The sequence below is a fragment of the Pteropus medius genome, unplaced genomic scaffold, assembly GCF_902729225.1.
Source record: "Pteropus medius unplaced genomic scaffold, Ma_sr-lr_union100, whole genome shotgun sequence".
NCBI classification, from domain to species: domain Eukaryota; kingdom Metazoa; phylum Chordata; class Mammalia; order Chiroptera; family Pteropodidae; genus Pteropus; species Pteropus medius.
In genome coordinates this window covers 12,492,908-12,505,401 of record NW_024349802.1, presented here as the reverse complement: position 1 = coordinate 12,505,401, position 12,494 = coordinate 12,492,908, and positions in this window count along the sequence as shown.

Genomic DNA, 12,494 nt, shown 5'->3' with positions numbered 1-12,494 from the left:
ACAGTCTAGCTGGGTATAGAAGTCTCCATTGGAAATTGTTCTCCCTCAGAAACATGAAGGCATTGCTCTTTTGTCCTCTAAGATTACAGTGCTGATGTGACAATATGTGATGCCATTCTGATTCCTGATTAATTGACCGTTACCTCTTTTCCTCTCTAGAAGCTTTTAATATTATCTTTGGCTCCAGTATTTAAAATATTGTAATAATGTGCCTTGGTGTGGATCATTTTATTCATTGAGTTAGATTTGTGGTAGTCTCTTTCAATCTAGAAATGTATGACCTTTGCTTCTAGGCAATTTTCTTAGATAATTCTCTCCTTTTCATTTACTTAGTTCTTTTTTTCTCTTATCCCCCTGAGCGTATGAGTACACCCACATACACATTCTATTGGTTCTATTTCTCTGGAGAACTCTGATTAATACAATTTATTAAGTATGAAAACAGTAATACAATTTTGTAGAGAAAAACCCAAATTTTTGGAAGATGCATGATAAAATATTTAGGAGTAAAATGTCATAACGTATATAATTTACTTTACAGTGGTTCAGCAAACAAACATACTCACATACACAGAAAAGAAAATATGGTAGAATGTTAACAACTAATAAATGTAGGTTATGGGTGTATGGGTATGTATTGAACTTTTCTTTTTACTTTTATGTTCAGAATTTCCCAGAGTAAAAAATCAAATAAGAAAATAAAAACTCAGAGCAGTAAGTAGGAATTGGCAGTATTGAAGTTTATCTCATTTCTTATGATAATCAGGTAGATGAGGTATAAAAAGCTCTTGGAGGGAATGGGGGGTACAGTAGACTAGGTTTTGAGTTGGAGGTAAGCAAGAACCATAATTAAGACTACTGCTAACCAGGAGTTTCAAAGAGGTATATTGTCAATGAAGGGACGGCTCAGGGGAAGAAAATCTACCCACTGGCTATCCTCATAAAAAAATCTGTATCATGAAAAAGAAAGGTTTCCCTGTAAGAATTTATAATCATGAGCCTGTCCTCAAGTAGAATTGGACTACAAATTTATACTACTTGCCTGGCTAGAAACTCCTATCCTTAGAAATTAATAAAAGGCAATGGTCCATGATATTCTTTGGACACCAGATAAAAGCAAACAAAAAACCTCTCTGCAGATTTAAACCCCCAAACTAGGATGTATAGTTTTCCATGTTTAATTCAAAAGTTACTTATAAAAAGTTGAAAAAAAAAAGAGGCAGCAGTTACAACAAATGGCACCACCGAACTCCAGATACTAGAATTATTGGATATTTAGAGTAATCAAATACATTTTTCAAAAAGGGACTTGTAATGTGAGAAATAAAAAGACTATCACGAACATAAGTTAGATTTAACTAAAAAGGAATCAGCTAGAACTTCAAATGAAAAATAGAGATATTTAAATTAAAAATCTAATGGTAGACTACTTCCAGAAATGTCAGAGGAGTAAAGTGATCATGAAAACCTCCCATAAAAAATAATGACAAAAACAAAGTTTTTAAAAGGTTTTTTTTTTAAAGAACAACTATTTCAAGACCCTGGAGAGAGTCCAAAAGCAGACAGAAGCAGAAGGAAAGTTTACTCTCAAAAAAACTGCCACAGGAAGGGATAAGAATTAAGTTTATGTCTTCCTGGCCTAAGGGTGATGCCCAACTCTTACAGCTATAGTTATTTTAAAAATTGCAGTGGAAAACCACAGCCTTACCAGCTAAGGTGCCAAATATCAGAGTTCAAGGCTGAAAATGTAGCTAGAAATCTACAGGAAAAGTACTGGCAGCAGAAAACCCACAGAAGGAGTATTAAACTCTGAATATGAACTCTACTCAAATCTTTGGCCAAGAGCTAAACTACGTGTGTGTGGGAGGAGGCCCTAAGGGGCCTAGTGAAAAAAGTGGGCAGAAACCAGAAAGAAATATGCCTTTGAATCTCAGAGCTTTGTGTGGCCCTATCTGTGAAGTCACTACTTTTTTTTTTTTTTTAACTGAGTGAACTTCCTAACCATGCACAAGTCAGGTACCAGAAAGTTGAATCTTACAGGCTTAAAATGTAAGACACAGAGCCCCAAAACAGCCGAAAAGATAGAAATTAGGGAAAAGGAAACCTCTAGAAGTAATAAAATAAAAAAAGAGTGACCTCTATCTCTATTGAAATCCTTGAATAACCACCAAATTACACAGAGACAGGGAAAAATCCCAGAAGGCCAGGTGAAGAAAGTAGCAATGGAAAATCATAATGACAGAGATATTAGTTGCTGCATGTCATAAGAGTGACAAAGTTTGCAATTAGAGTCCAGACAAGTTAATTGCCTATTAGAACAAAAAAATAACAAACCTCAAAAGAATATAGCACAATCTAGAATTGCCATATAGCCCAATTTTCAACCAGAAATTACTAGACATGCAAAGAAACATTAAAGCATGCTCTATACACAGGCATAAAGGCAGCCAATAGAAACTGACTCCGAGTGGCTCCAGATGTTGAATTTAGCAAAGACTTTAAAGCAGTTATTATAAATATGGTCAAAAAATTAAAGGGAAATATGGTATGTTGAATGAACAGCTAGGAACTCTCAATAGAGAAATGGAAACTTAACACACCCACAAATGGAAATTCTAGAGCTGAAAAGTACAAAAACTAAAATCTAAAAAGTTCACTAGATGGGCTCATCCACTTATTGGGGATGGCAAAAAAAAAAGAATCAGTGAACTTTAGATAGAGAAATTAGAAGAGTCCAATCCAAACAATAGAAAGAATGAAGATTGAGAAAAAATGAAGAGAATCTCAGAGACCTGAGGAAACAGTATCCAAATATCCAATCCATACATAATTGGAATTCCAGAGTGAGAGGGGAAAGAGAAGGGACCAGAAAAAATATTTGAAGAAATAATTACTGAAAATTCCCAAAGAGGCACAAGGAAACTCTTAGGGGTAATGGCAATTTTTCTGTATTTTGACTGTGGTGGTAGTTTTAAAGGAATATACATTCATCAAAAATCACCTAATTGTACGATTTACATGAGTGCATTTTATTGCACATAAATTACATCTCAATAAGTTGTCCAAAATGTAAATGATGCAATTCACCCCTCCTTTCCATGAAAAAATTTTAATGGATGAGTTATTATGTTGGACACATCTGAAGAGAGAATATGGGTAAACAGAAAAATTAATCAACATTAATTAGTCAGAATGTAATGTGGTGAGATCAAGGAGACATCAAGAGACACAAATAATAGAATGGAAGGAGAGGTTGTAGTATAAGTGGAAATGTGGATAGATGATAACTGGAAAGATTTTCACTGAGAGTTTTCTAGTTTTGATGAAAGACATAAATCCTAAGGTTCAGGAAGCACATGGAGTCCTATGCAGTATAAATTACATTTCAACCACATCTAGACACACAGTTGTGAGGATGGTGAATGCCATAGAGAATTTTTTTTAAACAGCTGGAGGAAAGAGAAAAAAACCACTGATTCAAAAAGATATATGTACCCCTATGTTCGGTGCAGCATTATAGTGGTAGCCAAGACATAGAAGCAACTTAGTTGTCTATCAATAGATTAACGGATAAAGAAGATACAACACACACAATGGAATATTATTCAGCAATAAAATAGTATGAAATATTGTCACTTAACACAACATTGGACCTAGAGGGCATTATGCTAAGTCAGACAGAGAAAGACAAATACCATATGATTTTACTTATATGTAGAATCTAAAAAATAAAAATAAAAACAAAAACAAATGAATAAACAGAAACAAACCTATAGATACAGAGAACAAGTTGATGGTTGCCAAAGGCGAGGGGATGGGAGGTGAGAATAAAAAAAAGAAAGAAAGAAAAGAAAGAGCTATTACCTATAAAGTGGCATTGATTTGGCAGCAGACTTTTCAACTCAACAATAGCGGCCAAGAAAGAGTAGAATCTGGTCTTCAAAGTGTCGATATAGAAAATAAATGTCAACCCTCTCTGTTGGTATCTCGTAACCAGCTGCAGAGCTATTTCTGAACAGCACCTTCTGTTTTGAGCCTTCTCATTACCTCGTCACTCCCAGTCCATCAAAATATGTCCCGTCTCTTAAACTATTAAGGGATTTTATTTAAAGTAAACAGTGTTAATGTGTTGAAGGTGTTAATGACTTAATACTGTGGGCTGCCAGTGTTGACTTAAGCCATTTTTTATTATAATATTACGTAAATATGCACAAATATATAAAACTAGATTTAAACTCTTAGGCTTATAGCTCTTACATAACTATTAAACCAAATTTATAAACATGATTTATTTAAAAAATTAAAAATAAAATGACAATGCCAATAAAATAAAAAATATTGATGTGTAACACATGATGCTATTTTGCTGAAATTAAATGATTGAAATTGTGTTTAATAGCTGAAAGATATAGTTTTGTGTCTTCTCTTTCCAGGAAGGCTCAAAGCAATGGGTCTGGAGTCAAACTGTCTGGGTTGAAATCCCACTGTGTGATTTGGGCAAGCGACTTAACCTCTTTAAGTCTCTATCCCCCTCCAGTGTGCAATGAACACAGTAAGTACCTAGTCATAGGGATACTGTGAAGATTAAATTCAACAATGCAAGGAAAGTACTTAGCCTAGTGCTCAACACACACAAAAAAGGGCTTTATAAATTATTTTTGTTGTTATAATTTGTCCTTTTTGACAATTAACCTATTTTAACTTCTGTTCCATTATTTTGAAAGACTGATCAATTTAATGAGGCCCTCAGAAATATAATACCAAAAAAAATCCTAGTAAACACAGGACCTAAAAACCTGGCACTTTGCTGCATCTTTGAGTGCAACAAACAAGGTACCACTCACACCATGCTTTAAGTTTGGAATGCCTCTGTTAGTGTGAGACCTCTGATAACTCAATTTGCATACATTTTCTCTTTCATCTACCCTGTGATGGGATGTCACTCCCTTGGTCCCAGTGTGAGCATCGTCTCCCATGCAAACCTGGGAACTGAAAGAATGTGGTCAGACTAAGTTATGGGGTTATCCATAATAGGTTCACAGTCCTTTTAAAAGACCCTCCCTGAAACAGACACACACACACACACACACACACACACACACACACACACACACCCCCATTCAGATTTAACAGCTTCCTAGAAATGAAGGGTTTTAAGCCAAAGGAGTTAATCCAGGGGTGAGAATATTAAACTTGATGGCAGACTATGGTAGGAGGTTGGTAAAGGGGAGTGTTTTATCATACTAGGGGGAAAAGAATGCTTATAACATTAAAAAAATAAACCAAACCTCATTATATATTTAGTTTACAAAGAGAACAAGCCTATCTGTACAGAATAAAACCTTATAAGTTTAGTTTTTATGGGATGGCAATTTATGATAAGAAAGGATGGGCCGAACTATCTCTACAAGGAAAATTTATCAAGGAAAATTTAATAACCAAACTAGAACATTAGAGGAGAAACTTTTAACTGTTTAGAAATAAGACCATTTGTTAAATGACTTTAGTCACTTACTGTATACAAATGAAGCTACTTAAAAATAAATTAGAGATATCTCTTAATTAAAGAGAGTCTATTAAGCTCTTGGTCTCAAAGGTATATCCTTGAAGGTAATCATAATCTATTCCCTAAATGTTTCATAGCTCAGACTGGCTCTATTGCCAGTTACTCTAAATAGATGAGGAATTAGCTGGGTTATCTGAGTCTAGGAAGATTCAGATATACTCTACAAATAAAAGCAAATGCACAGAGTGAGAAAGTTACTTCTCACTCGGTACTTTTTGCCCTTATCCTTTAGTCCTCTCCTGATGGCAAAACAAACTCTGTGGTGAAATGTAGCAAAAGTCAGATAAAGAAAACTGTGTGAAATACTTATCAAAGACCACTTTGACCCAAGCAAGCCATTACAACACAACCTGAGAAAGTTACACATACACAAAGGCTAGCTCCATGAATGGACTCCAGCTCATGATGAGTCCACCTTCCCCATACCCAAACCTTTTTATTCTGCCAGGATACTGAGAAGACTAATGAACAAAAAATTGGTGGAATTCCTCAAATCCTTTAAGAATACCAAATGCAAAGAACAATGACTAGATTGAGACAAAATACCAGATTCTTAGAAAATGGAATTCTCATACATATGTGCCCTGTCCCATCAATTTAATTAAAAAGTAGAGGTATCAAAAGAATTGAAAGCAGGGACTCACATATTTTACACCCATGTTCCCAGCAGTATTATTCACATTAGCCAAAAGGTGGAAGCAACCCAAATGTCCATCAAGAGGTGAGTGGATGAACACAATGTGGTACATACATACAATGAACACTTGTTATTCAAGAACAAAGTGCTAACACATGGTACAACATAGATGAACCTTGAAAATGTACTAAATGAAATAAACCAGACACAAAAGGATAAACATTGCATGATTCCATTTGTAGGACATATCTAGGGTAGGCAAATTCAGAGACGGAAAGTAGATCAGAGGTCACCAGGGGCTAGAGGGAGTGGAGTTACTGCTTAATGGTTACACGGTTTCCATGTGCAGTGACGAAAATGTTTTGGAAACAGACAGTAGTAATGGTTGCACAACATTGTGAATGTAATTAATACCCTAGAATTATATACTTCAAATGGTTAAAATGGCCAACTTTATATTTTTTTAAACCATTTTTTTTTAATGAAGGACTCGAATCACTGGAAACAACCCAAATATCCTGCAACAGGTAGATGGAGAAACAGATTGTGGTACATCCATGTGTTGTAATGAAATGGAACACACTATTGATACATATAACAACTTGGATCAATCCCAATGGCATTACGCTGAGTGAAAAAAGCCACCCTCCAAAGGGAAATTTAATCATATTGCACGATTGCATTTATACGATATTCTCAAAAAGACAAAACTATATGGATAGAGAACAGAGCAGTAGTTGCCAGGCAGTTGGGGGTATAGGTAAGCATGTGCTCATAAAGAAGCAGCGTAAGAGAGTTGGAGGGGAGTTGCGAGTTGGCAATGGAACTGTTCTGTATCTCAACTGTGGTAATGGTTACATTAATTTATACATATGTTAAAATTCTGAATTACTCAAAAAATTTTTAAATCAAGTTTTTTTTTTTTAAAAAAAAAGTGAGATAGAAGGAGAAATGGCATTGATGACTATCACTGCTCTTGTGTCCACTGGTCACTACTTCCTCTCTCAAGGCCCCTGTATTTCCCATGAATTTCTATATCTCTCAAAATGACCGAAGATCACAGTCTGGAAAACGTGTTTTGTAAAATGATAATGAAGGGTCCATATTTCTATTCCTAGAAGAAATTCTTTTCCCTGACCTCATCCACCCACATGTAATCACATTGTCTTTAGCCTTGATTCCTTTCCTGAACAAAACTTTCTTCACTTGGGAAAAAGAAATGCGGCCATGTCCCAGTGATAATGTCTACAGGGTCCTGGAAATTATTAGAACACACATCTATCACGATACAATGAAAGGAACACTCACAGTGCTTCCTCTGAGGAACAACCTTGGCAAAATTTGTGTTCTCCCAGGGCAAGTCTCCTAGGCTGTTTAATAATAATAGCCCCAGAAAACCTTCTGGTTTCATGACTATGTGTACCTGGAAGTAGCCAGTCCCACAAGAGTCCAAATCTAAGGCTTCATCTAATAAACACACAAAAACACTGTGGGAAACTCTGGATTCAAACCAATGATCTGCGAGAGAAAAATGGTAAGAGAAAGCTCCCACCTATCTCATGTTTCCATGGTAATTCATGTCACACTGGCAGCTGTGGCCTTTGGAAGCCTCTGGAAGCCCCCGGGACATTATTTATAGCAGCTTCAGGCCCTGGATGTGAGCTGGACAAAATTGGGAGAAAGCAGAGATGGACGGCCCTGCTTTATCTCATCATGTACTTCCTCACCTCTCACTGCTGGGCGGGGTGTCACCTAGTGAAAGAATATTTTACAAGCAAGCCATTCATCAGGACTGCTAATTAAAAAGTTGGAAAGCGTAACACTGGAGCTGGTTTTGCCGTCTTCTGACACCTCGTTAACCTCGTCACTGTTCTGTCGAGAGCAGGAGTCTCAGGAATGACTACGTAGGTTCTCTCCTGAACCCTCAAGCAAGAAAAAGATACGGCAACACTTGGCCTGAAAAATAACGCCCCCATCTAACCACAAGAATTGTGCCAGATCATGAACCAAACAGGACAAACATGACAAGGAGAGAAAGAGCTAATTAGAGTTTACAAAATTTAGGAATTAGAGTTTATAAAATTTTGTAAATTCACCTTTACCCAGAGGAAAATACAATAGAAATAATAAGTAACCTATTTTTCATAGGCCTTTCTAGTAAAGGGGAAGATGTTACATAATTTCCCTCTGAAAGGACAGTTAGGGATTTGAACCATACTGTATACCAAAAGCTGCACATTTTGTGAATTTTGAACTGAGCCCAAGTATTCTTTTTTTTTTTTTTTTTTAACTCAACGGCATGACTAACTTATGTTTTAAATACATAAATAAACCTTAGGATACAGTTCAAACTGAGACCATGTCTATTTATTTTTTGTGACTGGTGAACTGAAATATAAAAATATTCACCCAACCAAACCAATATCTCCACGTGTTTGAGTCTGTCTCTGGCATCATGAAAATTGGAGAAAGATACTAAGCTTTATCGGACCAACGCATCTAACTCTATCTCATTCCTGGTGAGACTTTGGGAGATGGATCCAAGTGGTCTCACGAAGCCCAAAGGCAGAATCTAAAACTCTAGGTCTTATCTGAATCTATGACATTCTCACTTGCTCACAAGAAACAGAATACTTTCCTTTGTTGGTTCCCTGCAAGAAGAAAGTTATAGAGTCCTTTTTTTTTCCTTCAATCAAAATAAAATATCAAGAGACCAAAAGATGGATTCTAATGCTTACCTATTTTATTTTCCCTAGAGCAAGTTACCAGGGCTGTGGCATTGCTGTTCGGACACTTGGATACCTTCAAAAAGGTCTAGTGGGTATTTTAGTCAATCTGAACAGAACGGAAGGGATGCTAATTATGGCCAACACAGCAAGGCCAGATATTTATCTCATCTAATTAGCAATTAATGGTGCGTTTGGACAGACTGCTAAACAAGCCAGAATACTAATATATCCTGGAAATACTGACATCCTAGACACAAAATCTCAAAAACTGGTGATTGTAGAACAGATAGAGGGCACGTGAGTGAGCCAGAGGCTGATTCGTCAGAGAGTAAAGGACAGTGACACAGGCCTGGCCCACAGCCTTGGCCATCTTTTGTAATCTCTGTTGGCTGTTTTTTTCTCCTCTTCTCTTGCATAAACATCTACTCTTGGCCTCTTCTATTCTCCCTGGGTGGCTACAGCTGCTCCCATGCTTTAAAGGATAGCCTGTTCCCTGATGACTCTTAAGCTGTATCTGTCCTTCTGCTGGGGGCTGTGGGTCAGTATGTTCAACTACTCACTGGACACTACCAGGTGAATTAGCAGCCAACACCCTGAAAGTTATCAGCTCTCCCTTCCTTAGTCTCAAATCTATCCCTCTTCCTATAGTCACTCATGAAAATTCTGAGCTCTAAATAAAAATTACTACAAAATGATTCCTGTGATGTTTTCTCAGTCTCAAAATGAAGAGATTTTCAGAAAGAAGAAGGCAGTCAGAGGATGAACATGTTGTACAGAGATGCCTACTCTCCCTGAGGCTAGGTGGATGGGTGTGGGGACGTAAGGGGTAAGGGGGTGAGGGAGCAGTTCCTAGGAGACAGATATGGTTCCTTGAACGTCGGGGAGGCTGATGAAACGATCTGCTACAAACTCTAAGAGCTGTCAATATTTATGCTCAGTATAAGTGCTTCTAGGACCCATCTTACTGGTTATAAGGAAAGTCACAAAATTTATGTGGCGTTTACTTAAAACTTGGGATATCAGAGCTATTCTAGCTTCCTTCCACAAAGTCACCACATGCTTAAATAAAATACAAAATCGTCTCAAGAAAGTGAGGGAAATCTTCCAGAAGGAATCAATGCTGAGCAGTTTCTGATTCTTGGCCCCCTCTTTGAGGGTCTGCTGCTGTGTCTGACCCCTGCCTCTAGCTGAAGCATAACTAAAATTCCCTTTCTATGTCTCCACTTATAACATCTCAGACCAGCTAACAAGTTTAAAAAGAACATTATAAAATAAACAAGCAAACAATAATAAAGAACATATGCCCTCACATACAGTTTTAGGATTTGAGATCTAGACATAATCTAATCACCAACCTCTTTAACTTTTGTTTTATAAATGAAGAAAGTAAGGCCCAGAGAGAGTAAGTGAAGGACCCAAGGCCACAAAGCAAAAGTGGCCCCCAAACTTAGTGACTTATCTTCCTATCTTGTGTGCTTTTCATTTTCTCAAGCTTCAACTCTTAAAAACAAGGCCTTGATACCTGCCCTCCATCCTAAGTTTCACCCCTCCTGGGCTCTCTACTATATGCCCTCCTGATACCATCTTGGTTCCTTGGCTGTTGGGAACTGGTTTATCTGAATATCTTGCTATATACTCAAGGCCAAATTCCAAATCCCCTAACAAAGCAACCAATGTTTCTTGTAAACCTTCCACTTAGTTCTGGTTTCTCACTTAAACAACATGCCTGGTTTACAATGGCATTACCTGATAATGGGGACTGACATCCTTGAATCTCTCAATGGCCATGGTTCAAGTAACTTGTTACAGAGAAACAGACACTCAAAATCCTCAATATACTAATGCCTTAGTCATATAATAACAACTATAACTGCACAAGTGCGTGTGTTCATACACACACACACTCACATAAGAATTTAAACCTGTATATTGAGGATGATTATTCTTGCTGTGATATTTAGCCAAAAATATCAACAAAACTGGTGCTTGAAGATCATGGAATTTTATAGAACCTGATGCAGTAAACTTCATCCTGGGCTGGAAATCATCATAATGTGTTCTTTGTCCTGATTTTCTAGCCAGAACGCTGAGAGCCTGATTTGCATGCCAACTCAGGATATCTGGGGAATCAGCCTAGGTCAGCAGAAATTTTATTTGCCTGGGGCCCCCAAAACCTCATAAAATTGTAGTTTTCAAATATCTTTGGCTATCTCTGAGAGATGGAGATGAGGAACAGCCTCCACATTTGTAAAAGATAAGTGGTTGAGGAGGAACATTATATGATGTGTAAGATTCCTTTGCTGGAAGTTTATGTATGGATCTAAATTTTCCTTGGTTTGCCTTACAGAGAGTGCTTAAGGGGAACACTAACATTTTTCTTGCATTTTTGCTTCTGGGTACTTACAAGGGAATGTTAAGTGTCTCCTTTCCCAATTCTACTCTCAGGTAAGGTCTGAATTTGTTTTTTGAAGGTGTGAGCATATCCCACCCCCCTCACCATCCCTTCTCCACCTCTGTTTCTTCCCTTCTCATTCCCTTACCCCTCCTCTTAGAAGTAAACTGCATTTTTTATTCAGAAAGATTATAGTAGGTCACCCTGGAGGAAAGGATGGAGGCCTCTTCTGTGCACCAGAAAAAGAAGCAGCCAGACTCAAGAGGGTGGGTGAAATTCTTTGGAAAGTCAGAGTTTTGGAGTTTCTGTGTATAGGGCTTGAACATCTGTGCCCTATTGACATGCCATACTCGGAACAGGAATGAAAAATTGCTGCTAAGCCACAATTTCAGTGCCAGGGGCTTCTGTGCCCTCTCTGGACCTGTAAAAAAGCTCTTTGAAGGACATCTCTGGACCTCTTGGGGAAGCAGTGCCCAACAGATGGCCAAGAAAAACCACCTAAAAATAGCAATAAATGTCTCACATACTTTCCACCTCAATTTATGAGACCGATATTACTCTAATAACCAAAACCAGACAAGGACGTTATAGGAAAACTACAGACCAATGTCTCTCATTAACATAAAGACAAAAATGTATAAGAAATATTAGCAAATTTAATCTAGTGATACAGAAAAAAAAAGGATAATCCTGGTATATCCATACAATAGAAAACTATTCAGCAATAAAGAGGAATGAACTACCGATATACCTGATAACATGGATGATTCTCAGAAACATTACACAAAGTTAAAGAAGCCAGAAAAAGTGTGTGTGTGTGTGTGTGTGTGTGTAGATATAGATATATAGATAGTTAGATGTGATTCTACATATATTAAACCCTAGGAAAAACAATCAATTGTAGGTGAAACAAAGCAGATCAATAGTTGTCTGGGGTGGGGAGGCTGAGGGATAAGGATTGACTGGCATGGGCCCAAGGAAACTTTTAGAGGTGATGAAAATGTTGTATGTCTTAATTGTGGTGATTGCTACATGGATGTATAACTCTCTTGAAACTTATCAAAATGTACACTTAATATGGGTCCTTTTTATTATATGCAAACTTTAACTCAATAAATTTGATTTTTTAAAAAATCTACAAAAGTAAGCTTGTCTAATGGAGGCCCTAAT